This window comes from Octodon degus, unplaced genomic scaffold (assembly GCF_000260255.1).
Source record: "Octodon degus isolate 3935 unplaced genomic scaffold, OctDeg1.0 scaffold00071, whole genome shotgun sequence".
In the NCBI taxonomy this organism is placed as follows: domain Eukaryota; kingdom Metazoa; phylum Chordata; class Mammalia; order Rodentia; family Octodontidae; genus Octodon; species Octodon degus.
Genome location: NW_004524647.1, coordinates 5866596 through 5878394, shown reverse-complemented (window position 1 = coordinate 5878394; position 11799 = coordinate 5866596). Strand labels below are relative to the sequence as shown.

At 35.1% G+C, this 11799-nt stretch overlaps 1 pseudogene; it reads left to right on the top strand.

Moving 5' to 3' along the window:
* Positions 1-6408: 6408 nt before the first annotated feature.
* LOC101592060 lies at positions 6409-8250 on the top strand (annotated as a pseudogene).
* Positions 8251-11799: the final 3549 nt, after the last annotated feature.

The following is an 11799-nucleotide window of genomic DNA, read 5'->3' as shown; positions in this document are numbered from 1 at the left end:
TTCATCTGTGATCCCTCTCCTCTTCATCATTTCACTCTAAATCCAAACACATGCCTGAGTTTTCGTTCTTGCATATTTTTATTTTTAAAACATGCAATATTGTTTGTAGATGTTACACAATATATTTCATGCTGGATTGTGTTTTCTTGCTTTTTCATGTCAACACTGTGTGCTAAAGTATTTATTAATATTTCTTTGTGTGCATTTAGCTTATTGCTTGGAACTGCTCCAGAGCCTTCAACACTGTAGACCAAGCATTTTCAGCTTGCACATTTTTCTAGCTATCCACTTTTTCTTTCAGCTAATAGAACCATAAAAATATCACTTTACATACATTTTTTTTATTTTTGCGTAAATATTACTTTAAGTGATACCAATAGTTTATTTGGGTTTAAATAACAATTATCAATATAATACTGTACACCTAATAAAAATCTTGTCAGTTTTACAAATTATAACAATGATGTTTGGTTAATTTTTGAAGGATAATTAAATTAATTAAGTTTGTATTGCTACATGAATAATTTAAAAGGTTATAAAATGATTCCATATCAAGATTTGGAAAATAAGATTTGAGAATAAGAAATATACACAGAATATATAAACTTAAAGTGAGCATTTCATTAATTGAATAAAAGTGATAGATGACAGATGACACTAATTTTAAATTCCAGATTAAAATATACTATATCTATTCCTTAGACCTATATTTCCATTCCACTATAGGCCTTATTGCTACAGATCATAAAAATGGTCTCTTCATAACCAGTATAAAACACTCTTTCAATTACAAGATTAAACTGATGCCATTTATTCATAAGTTTTATAATACACCTTGTTAGGTAAGTGCTAGCCCCCTAAAAATCCATTGGAGGTATTAATATAAATACCCAAGAATATATTTTAACATTTTGTGTGCAAATTATATATATTAAATATTTAAATTTATTGAGCTACTCTGAAAGTCTATACCCTAGCAATAATGAAATAGAAAAAAAATTAGTATATACTATGATCCTACAATTCTATTTCCAGGGATTTATTTTATTTTATTTTTTTCTTTTATTGGTATTTTAGTAAGGGTCTACAGGGCCTACGGGGTTTCACTACATAGATCAGACACATAGTAATTCACCTGTTTAAAGCCTCCAAAGAACTGGGATTACGGGTGGGCACCTCCATGCCCAGTATCAATCGCCCTTTCAGTGTGCCTGGGGGCAGAACTGGCACAACAGGCCTAGAGATTGAACCTCTGACCCCTCTGTCTGCCTAAGCAAATGCTGCAATCTGCTGAGCTATTTAGCTGGCCCTCTTTCCAGCAATTTAAACTAGAGAACTTTTGCACATATGCAGAAGATAATTTGTGAAAGGATTCAATACTGCATCATATACAATGGTCTTAAATTTTCACAAGAATCTAAAATTCCTGGGTTCAGGAGATAGCTCAGTAGAATAAGTGCTTGCCTGGAAAGTGCAAAGACCTGAGTTCAATCCCCGGTTCCATAAAAAAAAAATCTTGTCATAAAGAAAAGCTAAGTAAATGAAATATTCATGCTGCTTGAGCTATCATGCCTTTGCATCAAAGAATAAGCTTTCGTGATATTTATATACATGAACACAGACTTCACATTTCTTTTGAAGGTAAATAGCACATGAATAAATGACACATACATTGTCGTAACTGATAATCCCACAAAGTTTCCTAAATTGTGTTCATCTCAGAATCTATTGTTGTGTTTCTCTTCCTTGAAGAGATATAGCCTTCTTTTCATGTGTTCTCCTTTGGGTATGTTTTCTCACATAAATTGCATGTAGCAGACCATTCCTCTGCCACCCAAATCCTTGACAATCTCTTGAGTCATCATCAATATACACCACAAAGATAAGAAGATTGAGAATTTCTGTTGTCCTAACTAAGCCAGCTGGTCCCAAACACCAATTTATCAATTGCACCCCATTCACATTAGGATGTTACACAGAATCTTAGGGAGTCTTAAATTTTGATGATGAAGATAATGATGCAAATGGATGCAAATTCAAAGGCTGACACAGTGAATAGAGGCTCAGTCAATGAAAAGAAGCCTAGAGCAGAGAAAAATCTTCCATCTGCAATGTCAAATATGTTCCTAACTCTTTAGACAAATGATGGAATAGACATTAAAATTTGAACATATGGTCAACATTGTACAAGATAGATTTTTTAAAAAGAGAATGAAATTTGGAATAAAACTCTTAAAATATTAAAATTTCCTATTACATTTTAATACGTTATGAGCTGGTATCAGCTGAATAGATGTAGCTCTTCTAGATTTGCTGTGTGCTTGTGTTGTTGAAGAGCCTGCTTGTGTCCAAGAGTGTCCACTGTGGGTCAAATGATCATTGTTAAGTTGTGGCCATGCTACTATGCTAGAACCTTGAGAAAAATGTGCTCATCTTTTAATCCCTCAATTTCTTTATTGGAAAAGTTGTGATAACAACATTTGCATTTGATTTTGATGAGAAGGTAGTCAGTTCTTCCTAATCCTTGCTTCACTAGCAAAACTAATCATTAAATTACAGTTAAATTTATTGATTCTCCAACAAACAGGAATAGTCTCTCCAGAAAGTCCATGTAGTGCTTCACTATAAGAAGGATAAAGTAATATATACTGAAATTTTGAATTCTGATGCAAGGCACAAATTTGATGTGTGTAAAGTAACAACTGTGTTAGGTACTTGTTTGAGGGGGACATGAGCAATTTATGATTTAAAATCATGATTTTTTTATTCTTTATACTTGTTCTTGAAAGCAGATGGGGTTTTCTGGAAGTAGCATAACAGAGAAGTCACACTAATAAAGATAAAAGCTGTGCAAGGGAGAAAAATAGAAGAAGCTATTGACAGCTTTAGGTAACACAATGTATGTAGAGAACACAATATTTTCCTAGCATACATAAGCACTCAAAAGTGTTAACTGCTATCTTTTCCTTGAGTGTACTTTACCTGAAAGAGATAACCATAATGAAGATTGCTAATAAAGCCAAGGTCACTGGATACCCAGCTTTCTCTTCTTCTTCCATAGGTATGGAAATAAGACCACTAAGTATTTACTGACAGGGTTTGATTGCATGGCATCAGGGTCCTGGCCATTTCTAACAATTGAAGAAATTCTACTTTGATTTATGTATTATTAAACTATGAGAATGATGATATTTAATAAAAATGAAGAAAAAAGCATTGAATAAGTTCCCATTCTGCAGCATGAGGATTCCCAACAGCACACAGAAGTATTTCTAAATATATGGGCTCTCTTTCTAGTCTAAAAAATACCACTTAATATAAACAAAGCAAAAATGAAGAACTGTGTCCAAAGTGGTTCAGTTCTTCAGGTTAGCTCGAAATAAGTAGAAAATATATATACTCTAACATAAGAAAGTAGATAAAAAGTCATTTAAGTTCTTTACTTATTTCCTTAATATTTTATAAAAATCTTTTACCATTTTTCTATGTATATTAAATGAGTTTATATATTAGTTGTATGTTAGTTATATCTAAATTCATTTAACATGAGTTGATATACTATTTTTTGAGATGGGTTGATATACTATTTATTTGAGATAAATACAAATATTATGAAAAAACAAATTCAAAATCTTACAAAACAGAGATAGGGAGAGGGTGAGCACAGACTTTATTATTTATTTATTTATTTATTTGTTTATTTATTTATTTATTTTGTGGTACTGGGGATTCAACTCAGGACTCTGCGCTTGCCAGGCAAGCACTTATTCTACTGAGTTATCTCTCCGGGCCAGAGCACAGGTATTATTTTAGATGAAATGAACAGCATAAATTTTTCTGAAAAGGTCACATTTAAACAGAAATTTAACAAAGTGTGAGATGTGAAAATCGAGATGAACAGTAACATAGGCAGCAGGGGTAGCAGTTAAGAGGCACTGAGAAAGATGTTGGCATGTCCAAGAACAAGACACTCATCAGGGACAGGAAGGGAACTGTTTTGCACAACATAGCAGAAGTAGTCAGGACCCTGACTATTAGGGATATTAAGGGAAAAGAGTAAAAGTTGTATTTCAATACAAGAGAAACCCATTCAAAAGCTTTAACCAATAGTGTAAGATGATCTATTTAGATTTTGAAAGAATAACTGATAATAAAGTTAGAAGGATGTTTTTTCCAGGGAGAAAAAAGAAAGTTGAACTATGTGGTAAGATAGAGATAGGAAGAAAATGGTCCAATTTGAGACATATATTAAAAAAACACACTGAAAGAACTTTTGGTTTGATGAGATTTAATACTGGAGAAATGGAGAAATGAACAGAGTGCAAAACTTTTGGCCTGAAAAATTGGCTAAAGGCATTAGCATTGATTCTGATGAAAGGAGTAAGCGACCAACAAGATCAATGCAGCCAGAGAGGGTAAGTTTTGCACAAATTCTTCTTTGTATTTCTGCTTCACTCTTCTTATCTGCTGCTATCTGGAAGGAGTCTGGTTCCAGCACCCTGTACCTGGGCTCGCATTGTTATTTTATGTAATTACAAAAGAGATTCGGCTCCTTCAATTGTTCCCTAGGGTGTCTGAAAATCCAAAAGCACTTAAACAGGAGCCATTGTTTGATACACCTGAGAAAAGCCTTGGAAAGAAAATCCCTGGGCCGTAAATAAAGATGGGATATCTGTTCCTTCAGGTGGCGAGTGCAGGAGAGCAGCCAGTGGGAAGGTGGGAAAATGTGAACACATGAAGAAAAACATCATTTGCCACACAGCTGGGCTTGAAATAAGGCCGGAAATGTTAACCACAAGCATTGCTTTGTCCTTCGCTTTGTGGTGGCCATTTATGTAGAGGGAAAAATTAATTTTTAATTACCATGCATTCTATTTCATATTGATGCTAAAAAGAATAAAATGTTTTTTTTGGTTAAAAAATATTTTTTAAATATGTGGATAATGATTTCACTATTTAGTAGCATCATAATCTCTAACCAGCAAATGGTCCTTACCTCACATTAATTTTTTTCATGACTAAATTAGCACAATAAGGTGAATGACTGGCAGAATAAATTCAATACTCATACTATTATTCTTAGTATCTTCCTATGTTGAAATCACAAAGTTAGTTCTAAGAATACTGTTCTCCTGCTCATCTCTCTTGGCTGTCCCTTACTAATATGATATTTGTTGAACTTTCTGAAGAGGCTATAATAAAAGACAACTGTTAAACTTTGACTTTGGAGTCCAACTAATGGTGGCTTTACCCAGATAGTAGTACCCTTGAATCTAATAGATGTCCAGATTCTAGTGACATTCCTAGAAACTTCTGAATTAAACATTTGGTTTTATTTTCTTTGTTTCTTTACTTGATTCATTTTTAGAGTTAAACACTTGAAGGTTTGTCTTATATCCACAGTTTCTCAAGTTATTTTGCAGTTTAAACAAATATGTATCCGGAAAAAGTTATTTAAAGTTGTTACTGAACTCCTTGGGACAAAGAATATATGAAATACAAAAGTGAAAACAAAACTTTAATTCTCGCACATGTTTTTCTTTTATGGCTTTGTATAAATTCTACAAATGGTAGTTTTTACAGTGAATCATCAAGTCAATTCAGAAAACAAAAAACGCTTTCTTTATTTAAAAATTCACAATTATGTACATTAATTATGCTTTGGAAGAACATTTGTATGTGGATCTTATTAAAATCTTTCATGAAACAGAATCCTTAAAGCATCTCTATGGTGAGAGAGCTTAGATTGTTATTCAGATCTTAAAACTGGTTAAAAAAACAACAAATTCCACTAAACATTATTCTGTTTAATTCATTCTCTTTTAATATTTGCAATATAGTTTTCAACCCTCGCGCATAAGTTAAAGAAAAAAAGTACAAAAAAGATAAAAGCCATAATCTTTCCAAAAGCAATCTTAGAAGCCACAAGCAACAGGTGAAGATAAGGAATAATATGCTAAACTTCCACAAAATTAGTCATATTCCACTCAACAACAGAAGTCACCAAAATGCCACTCCAGTAGATAAGCAGAAAGAATCTTTCAAAATCACATCTCCCAGAACTTCTTCATCTGTTCCTATTGTGGACAAATCTACAGTAATGTTTTGACCTTTTCAAAACAATTTCTCAAAACTGTTCAGGATGATGTAGCAACCTGGCTCTTACTTTTGAGAGCTTGTATAGGAACTTTTATTACATTACTCAAATAATTCATGTTAATAGTACTAGCATAGATTTGGAATATGTTAATCAGCTCTTTACAAGTCTTATTAATTCTAAAACATATTTTAATAGATGTTCTATGCGAATATTTTCATTGGGGAAAAAAGATATCTGTGAACCTCTAAAATTCTAGTAACCTCTAGGCAATTGTTTTATTAACAGCTCATAGGAAGATGGCCAGGCAAATGGCTGTTGCTGTGGTGGCTTCCTGGGAGTCACTAGTGCACTGGTGCACCCAGCAGCTGTGGATGGCGTTCAGCCTGGAGGTCAGCAAGGAGATCATGCAGTATGTTCTGTCCATTGAGAGTGCAGGTGAGATCTGAGAATGTGTGACTGACCTCCTCCAGGGAAACAAGGGCAAGAGAGGCCAGGTCATAAAAGATCTTATAACCAAATGTCAGGTGAGTGGTCAGGAGTTCATTTCTTATCCTTTGCAGCAGTGCTTCAAAAAAGATGCAATTTTAGATGGGTAGAGACAGGAGACCAGCTAAAGTGAAGTAGGTGGAAAGGAAGAAACAGACAGGAAGTTCCTGCTGTTTCTGAACTTGACACAACTGTAGGTGTGAAAACACCTTTTGATTTGGCCAACGCACAAGAGTACAGAAACTCTGTAAAAAAAGAAGTCAAAGTCTGTCAACTTATACACAAGAGGAGGACAAGACAAGCTTGCCATCTGGCTTCCTGGTCTCCACCTCTCTGATTGCTTGGGCCAGAAGCACAAGCTCATCAATAACTGTCTGACCTGTGCATAGATTGTCTGTGACCAAGAAGATTCTGGGTCCTGTTTATTCTGTGGCTCTCTGATTTGTACTCATGAGGAATGAGATATTTTACAGTGTGACTCAAACAAGAGCCAGAAGCTGCTAAAAAAAATTTAAAAAAATTTAAAGAGCTCATGTTATGGGAAGATAATCCTGGAAAGGTAGATGTCTCCACTAAGGACCTTATTCTTCATCAAGAATCTTGAATTAAGTCTGGACTGGAGAAGGCTGTCAAGCATAAAGACAAGCTGTTTGATGCAATTTTAGATGGGTAGAGACAGGAGACCAGCTAAAGTGAAGTAGTTGAGTTTGAGTTTGATAGAACTAGCTTTTGAAGGACCCAAGTTATTGATGATGAGTCAGATTACTTCTCTAGTGACTCTAACCAGTGGTTGTCCAAAATTGTGCAGGAAACTCTACAGAAGTGAGAATAAGAGCTGAGAGTTCTTCAACATGCCACTTGACTCTCTAAGAAGATCACCATTGACTTTGCTAGAAGGAAGATAGTAGAAAAAGAAAATCCACTAGCAGAGTATCAGAGCAGATTAGGTAAGACCATACAGGCCATTGCTGGTGGAACCTTGAACCAGCCACTGAGATCAGATAGACATTCCAAAGAGCCTTTTGACATTCCAAAGAGTCCCCTCCCCATTGTTAAGTTAAGGTTAGTCATATTTTTTGGTTAAAAAATGTTTTGGGTCAGTCATACAAGTGTCACCTCACAGAGGAGGGCTTTCTATTTAGGAGGATCCAGACTAGAGTCTAACCTGTATTAGCACCAACTAAGGATCCAGTATGAAGAATTCCAGTAAAACTTTGACAGTGGCTAGTGCCTCTCTATGCATCATCCCTGGATTTCTCTGCTTGTCAGAGGAATTAAAAGGGTGGAGGGGAGATCCTGGTACACCCCCACAGAGGACTTTGGATAGCAGCCACAGACAAAAACCCCTCACCTCAAGAGGTCTCTGAACTCCAGGTTACCTACAGCGTTCTGCATGGGAAAGATGTGGAATTTCCCAGAGACTACCCTTCAGGTTGCCTTCTGGGCTGTGTGGACCTACTTGATTGCTTGTCCCAGAAACAATTTAAGGAGCAGTTTCTAGATATCAGTCAAAAGTCTGATTCTCCACTTGTTTTCATCTGCAAAAATTCCCAGGAAATGATTGTGAAGTTTTCTATTAAGGGAAATCCAAAACTCTGGAAACTGGATTCTAAGATCTATCAAGGAGCAAAGAAGAGCTCATGATGCAGAATAAAGCTGTCTAATTGAAGAGAGAAGGAACCATGCAGCATAATAGAGTTTTGTGCACTAAAATTGCTATCTGCTTGTCTTCTGGAATTTGGAATAGTAGAAATCTAAAAGCCTGATTCAGCAAGCTTGAATCTCAGAATTTAAACTCTTACCTAAACCTGTATATTTTTCTTAAAGAGTGGGATTCCTTGTATAATGGGTCAAAATCTTTGAATATATTATTTATAAAATTTATTTTAAAAATTCTAGGGCTTTGACTTTTTTTTGTTTTTTTTTTTTGGTTAAAAAGATTAACCTATATTATTGATCTTTTCAGTGGAATTCCTTGGGTTTAAAGTTTCTTTTCAAAGTGATAGTCTAGTGAAATTTTAAGATGTTTGAGGAATCCTGTGTTTAATACAAACCTGTTTTGGAAAAAAAAAAAAGCAAGAGCTCATAGGAAGAGTAAATCAGAAATCACTTAGAAACTTGCTAAGAAAGCATTCCACTTGAATTTTTCTTTAGAAAATACTTCAATGTCTTTTTTTTTGGGGGGGAGGCATTTTTATTTTATTTTTCCCCATAATTTCATTGATAAACAAATTTAATTTATTGAATGTTATCTTGTCATCAGTATCTTTAGCAATATACTATATATTGCTGAGCTTTACTGTTATTGGAGCACAATAACCTGACATCCAAAATCTAGGCCAGGGATGTATTTTTGGAACATGGTTTCTGAGATTTCAGTACATGGTTAGTTGACTCCGAGGCAGCAAGAATGTGTATTGGGGCAAAGATGCTTATTTCATGGAGGTCATGAAGCATGAGCCTAAGGAGAAAAAAATCCAGGAAAGAAGCATAGACCCATGTTCATATCTTAAAGGCCTCAGAAGTGTGTTTAAATAATCTTATATGTGGCTTTTAAGCCAATCAAGTTGATAACCAAGATTATTTAAGTATCATATACTTTGCACTGATTTTTTATTAGCATATGGAAATAAAGAAGATGAAATTTCTCAACATGCATACAATTATTGGTGGGGAAGGCCAATTAGTTATTGTATACAAACAATGCAATATTGATTCAACTCAATAACAGTAAAACAAAGTCTTTGCACAGTGCTGGAGGCCATAGATTGTCCCACACATACTGGGTCCTGCCCACACTGGAAAGTATCATACTTTCCAATGTATGCCTCTAGACATTGACTATCAAAATTCTAGGAGATTTTACTTTAGTACTGATAATTTAATATTTACATGAAAGTAAAGTACCCATACTAAATAAACATATGTCTTATCATTTAGCCTATGAATTTGTGAAGAATATATATATATATATATATTTAATGTAAAAATTATATATATATATATACATATATAGTTAATGTAAAAATCAAGTGAAATATTTTGAGTTTTGTAATAGTCATATAGACTTGGAGGATACATTAGAACATGTACCAGGGTTGAATACAAAGCTTCTTTAGTAAAACATGATGAAATATCTGGACGTGAGTTTCTCTTTCTTGCTGCGGTTCTGTTTTTGCTTATTCTGACTTGCCATCTTATTTTTTCTCAGATATTATTTTTAGAATAGAGTCTGAGACAAGGATTTTGGTTAATGTGTTTTATTTGGAGATCACTTTCAGAAGTGGGTTTAAGATAAACAGGTTATCTCAGTGGTAGGAACTTTCTGAGGACCAAATTCATCTCTACCAGCATATGCAAGTGAATTATATTTCAGAATTATCATTTTTATCATACAATGATAAACCTAGATCACTCACTCATTGGTCATGGCCTATCTCTTCGAATATAAACTCCTAGGTGAGGCAGATTCTTTTGACTGAGCACCTTCAGAGGGAAAAGGACACCTTGAGACCGTGACTTAGAAGTGAGTTCAACGGAGACAGAAAAGCTCCTGACCTCCTCATTTTTCCCATGGAATTGAAAGGGTTTATCATTGGCCAGTAGTTATTGCACCCCTCCACCTCATACCCCTTTGGTCTCTTTCACCCATTGTAGTGGTTCGTGACAACTTGTGTCAATGTGCTCTTTAGCTTGCTAGCAGTGTCCTCCCTGGTTTCTGAGATTTTAGTATATGGTTAGTTGGTTCTGAGGCCGCAAGACTGTTATATCTGTGTCCCTTCTTGAGGCCCGCCACAGTGAACATTTTGGGTGCCTTTCTGAAGAAGGTAGAAGGATGATCCTGTAAGGGGAAAATTAGGAAGGGAGATATCTGGGCCTCTTAATTAAGTATTCAATCTTCACATCAAGCCTTCCAAAAGATTTCCTGCTTTAAGCCTTATCCCTCATGGACACAGGTCTGTGGCTGCTACATTAGCAGATGCCTCCCCGCCCACTTCTCAGCTTGAGACCACCAGGACTCCTTCCTGTATAATGAGCCCCTGTGCCAGAGCAGATGCTCTGGTAAAATAAAGACTTGCTTCGGTGTTACTGTAAACTCACTCATGCTTTATTTCTCAGTGGTTTGGGCTCTAAAACCCTGTAATTTACTTGAGATTCTTATCCTGAGTAGTGCAGAAGGAGTCTCATTTAAAAAGAAACAGCAATGAGCACAAGGAGCTGTTGGCAGAACAGTGCTCAGAGATTGAGAGACAACAAAGACCAGCAGAAGAGAGCAGCGTCCAATAGAGTCAACCTGCAGTGCTCTGAACAGGAAGGTGACAGCTATCAGGGGAAGGAGCAAGCAACTGGCTGTATCAACTTTTGACACCCAGCATTATACAGTGTTGTCATGACTAGTAGCATAGGTGGACTTTGGGGTATTCTCTGATTCACAGTTTTATCTGAATACAGCAAAAGAGCTCTAGCCTGATTAACAATGCAATAGCCTTGTAAGGAAGATCTGAGGAGGGCATTAATGTCATTACCTACAGATCGATCACTGAGTAGAGCTATTCCAGTATTTCAAACTTGGTTATATCAGCTCAAATGTTAGTTTTTATTGTCTAAAGTTTGAAGCTGTACAAAGCAAGACTAGAAAATAATTCATGTTTGAGAAAATCTTTCTATTATTGTAAAATGCCTCAGAAACATTTTAGTGCTATAGCAGAAAGTTACATAGACCCTTCCATTACATATATGATCAAATCCAGAAAAATATTCCCCAGGCAAGTGCTTCTAGAAAAGTTTTCATCTATAAATCAAACATCTTTTTCATTTGCAATTCTTCCCCTATTTACATTACAAAAGCTGTACTGGATTTATTAATTTAGACTAAGAGAATTCTTTCTGCCAAATGATAACACTAGTTGATGTATATTGAGTACTTATAAGATTCTAGACCTTGTTCTGAGCAATACATTTGCATTATCTTATTGTTATCTTCAGCTCAGCACGAAAAGTTGGTAATTTATCTTCTGTAGTTTCCAGGTGAGGAAATTAAAATATGGCAGCATTAATCAATTTTCTGAAAGCCATTAGCTAAGGATAAAAATTTGAACTCGAATCTTGACTTCCAAAATATTATGTGCATGAATCATCCTGAGATCTTATTAGAATATAGAATCTGATTAATAAATTTACAGTAGTATCTGAGATTTTGTATTTCCTGTCTA